Below are 4,640 nucleotides of genomic sequence, written 5' to 3' on the forward strand. Positions count from 1 at the left end.
ATCCAAGCCATAAGTGACATAGCTCCTCCTTGAAGTTTTGCTACTTCTCTTATATGTGTTTCCATGCTAGTGAATCTATAGGGATCATCATTGTTCCATTGGTGGAGGGATTGTACACATGGTATGTCATGATCTTGGCAATAGATTTACATTAGCAAGGTTTTCTTTGAAACATGTGTTAAATCTAAGGTATGATAGGGAAATGGCTCAATACCTTTCTAGGACTCATCATACCTTAATAATTTTTGTAATGAGACTCACCACACTTTTAAAATTGGATCACATCATTGTCAACACTCCTAAATAGCACACAATCATTGATACATGCATATATGCATTCGTACTCCATACCAAGCACCATCACCACTCTCCTAACATGTGTCTTGGTATTTGACATGTGGTTGTTTGGAGAAAGCATTTTCTGGCATATGGACACAAATATGACACAATTCACTTTCGAAATTAAATTTTCCAATAAATTATAAATCACAAAATCTTGTAACATTAGTGTTACTCCAATCATACATGGTTTACAAGTTGAGTAGGTCCAAGGTCACATGAAGGGTTGAGTATGCATACAACTTGTATAGTGTATTCCTTGTAGCTAGTCCTAAATGTGCATTATACTATGTGATTTTTACCTCATCCTCTAGTTCTTTCTCAAAGAAGTCATCAAGCATCTTGTCAATGGCCAAATTCTCATCAGCTTCATGTAGCAATGATGGAGGTGATCATGTGGACGGTGCTCTTCACTCATGACCTCATTCACATCAATATTATCTTGGAGGTTTCTAAATTCCCTTCATAACCATTCACTAATGATGATAGAGGAATGAGGCATTGAATCCCTCATTCTTATGAGACGATTCTTCTCCTTGTCAGCATCCTCATAATGCCGTCCTAAAATTAATGCACAATCTTATAAATAGCATAATAAAAAGCACATTAGCACATTGGAGAAAAATTTAACATATAATATACTCATCAAATAATTTAGATGACTTATATCTTCGAATCGACAATAATCCCTCATGTTTTTTCACATGTGCTTTATTATGATTCATCATAAATGCACTATTTGATTGTTCACATGGATACGGTATCTTTTGGCACAACTACCCATGTTAACTTCTTATGGTTGTCAAGTCATTTCTTGGATGATGAAGGTGAATTATCATGATTGATGAGCAGATAATCTTACCTTAGACAAACCTAACTCTATCTCTATCCCCACACATAAGTGTTCTCAAGAAATTTTCTCATGGGCTTTTCGATTTATTTTTAAGTCTATGTGGCTATACATGCGGATGCTATTGTTGTGCTGATAAGGCATGCAAATAGTCATGTAGTTGACTAGGGAAAAATTTAGATTTTCTTGCCTAAGCCATGACACGTCTTCCCCAAATTTCTTGCCTGCATGACCTAGTTACCTCTTATCCTTCCATGCTCTTCCTTTATCTCCTTCATCTCCTTCCTTCCTTGATCTTCTTTTATCTCCTTCATCTCCTTCCTTCCTTGATCTTCTACGATCATAGTGCTCTCAATCACAAGGTATGGATCTCCTCACTTCTATGTTTTTCAATTAGAAGGTATATATTTTTCCCTATTCCTATCTCTCTATTGATTTAAAATCATTCTTTTACTCTCACTTTCTATATTTCTCACACTATTATTTTCCTTCTATGCGTAAGACCCTCTCTTATGAGATCACCAAACATGTATCTATCTAATGAGGTTAAACATGCATATGAAGGAAATCAAAAGATAGGGTTAGGAATAGACTCACCTCTGTGTTCTTGCTCGGTCTCTTCTTCTTCACACACACTTATTTTTCTCACTTATTCTCCTCTTCAATAATATTAGGGCTACATTACTTCTAGTTTATCTTTTGACCTAACTTTATCAATGCTAACTTAACTTTATTATAGGTTTGTTTTGTGTTTTGTGAAGATTCTTCAAAGCTTATATCTCAAAGCAAGCTCTTTTACTTCCCCACTACTTTTGTTACAAATGTTTTTTTGTTATTACATGCATTCACTTCCCCATAAGCATGCTTATTATTTCTTGGCATAAGGAAAGAGAGCTCTGTGAGCTATACATAAAAGAGAGATCTTATTATAAGCTCTCTTATGCATCCTCTCTTATGAAAAGGGAGATCTATGCATGAGTTCTCTTGCATAATCTCTCATGAGTTATGTGTGAGCTCTCATGAGCCATGCATAAAGAGAGCTCTCTTGCATAACCTTAAATGATTCATGCATGAGTTCTCATAAGTTCATGCATAAAGAGAGCTCTCTTGCATAACCTCTCATGATTCATACATGAGTTCTCATAAGTTCATGCATAAAGAGAGATATCTTACATAACCTCTCATGAGTCATTCATAAGCTCTCTTATACATTATTTTGTTGATATAAATCATGTCTCCTTGATGTGTGTATGTCTTCTAGATATCTATCTTGTGTGCCTTCTATTCTCCCTTATGATACGCTCTTAGTCATACCCTATTTGTGTGCAATTATTTATCTTTATATAGGACCAAAGGAGATGACCTTGTGGACCTGACTAGGGCATGGAAACATTCCAAATGGGGCAAATAAGGAAGAGGGCTTACACATGTGGAGACAAGGCCATTATGTGCATGGTTTGCCACAATCAAAAGCGAAGGCACAAAATATAGTTGACCTAGTTTCTAGAGTGTTTTGAGATTTTGGGATGACTTGATGAGGTGTAATTAAGTTTTTCAATACTAATTAATGGTGATTATGCAAGTGATTAACTATTTTTACATTGTTTTTGGTTTATTTTGCATGCTTCTAAGCTACCAATTCCAATAATACATGAAAAAATATGAAATGCATGAACAAACTCTTATCCACACCTAATGGAGCTCAAATATTATATTCTTGGAGTGGATTCCACTCTTAATAATATTTGCTAATCTATTCCTTGCTTAATGTAATAAGATCAAACTTTTAGTATGTAAAAGATGAATAAAATCAAGGTTTATCTTTCCAGGATATGAAACTAGAATGACCTAAAGCAAAAAGCTTCAAAACAAAATAAGAACATACATTCTAAACACATCTAAACCTCCAAAACTATATGTTTTTTTAGAGTGCGACCTTCTAATCAAACAATGGGTATTATTGGGTGATCCCACTAACTTTGAAAGGACGGAGGAATGGAGCTAACTAGTTTGCATCTATGGCACTGAATATGTTCAATTTAAGTGCTTAACCTTGTCCTTGGCAAAATCAAGTGTTGTGGGGTATTGCCCTTGAATCATAATGTAACTCCTCGATATGGGTGCACTAGCTCATCTATTTCATTCTCACTCCATTGTCACACTAAAATGCTCCTTTACTATGGGGTTAAAGGTAGAGATTCCCTTGCCTAGATGGAGTCTTCATAGTGGTTCTCTCTCACAAAAGGTGGATAGGTAAGAAGCTAATGGAAGATGCAAATCTACAATAAACCTATCTATCATGCATCCATATACGTAAGCCCTAGTAGAGGAGATAAGAGCTTACAAGTCACTTCTATTGCAAGGGAATGAATGTGTATTGCTTTCGGTCAAAATTGACTTACAAGTGACAGGTTTTCACACTAGGAGACCAAAGTTTAAAAATAATTTGGCCATTATCACTAGTCTTAAACAAGAGTAGAGGAGTGAAGAGCGTAAAATTATTCTATTGCAAGGGAATGAATGTGTATTACGTAGTTTCAAAATCAGCTTATATACAGGTGACTAGTTTTCACACTAGGCGTCTAAAGCTTAAAAATGGTTCAACCATTATTACTAGTGTTAAACAAGTATGTACACAAAGCTCTTAGAATTTTCCTATTTAATATTAATCTCATGGTGGTAAGGTCTCTTTATATGCTCTAGTGCTAGCTTATAGAAGAGAGATTCCCCATTAGAGTGGGTAACATATCTATAGGTTTAAGGCATAGAGGTAGATATGTCAATGGACTACCACTCTGTAAGTAACTATGATTTCCAAGTTTTGTATGTAAAGAATATGATGTTATGTATATCGTCTTGCCACGAAGAACAAAACCCAAAAAATAATAAAAAAACATTGTGTATTAGAGCTTATTCATAAGATCGTATATGTAGCTTATGCACATATGTAGAGCTCTATGCAGAATTCTAAAGCTTTATGAATAAATCTTTGCACATAAGAGATAGAGCTCTATGCGTAAGAGCTATATGCATATAGAAGCCATATGAATAGAAATGTATCTATAAGCTTTCATACATTGCTCTATGGCTCTTATGCATATAAGATTTATGGAAAATAAAAACAATGAATGAAATATAATATACATGAGAGTGCCATACATAAAAAATGAAAAAAACATGTGGGTTGGATCTTATCAATTGGCTTGATATAAATTTGAGTTCCATATGCAAAAGTGAATCATAACTTGAAGCTTGGATCTTAACAAATGAGATTAATTTTTCTCCTACTAAAAGTGAGGTCAGCTTGACTATCATGCTTGCCATGTAATGTCTAAGAAGAAACATATCTATCTCAAGCTCTCTAATCCATCAAAATAGATTAAATTCATATATATTTCAAGATCTCTAATTAATCAAAATAGATTAGAGAGCTTCATATTAGATTTGAAGA

The sequence above is a fragment of the Cibotium barometz genome, chromosome 40 (assembly GCF_041138505.1).
Source record: "Cibotium barometz isolate CiBa-2024 chromosome 40, ASM4113850v1, whole genome shotgun sequence".
NCBI classification, from domain to species: Eukaryota; Viridiplantae; Streptophyta; class Polypodiopsida; order Cyatheales; family Cibotiaceae; genus Cibotium; species Cibotium barometz.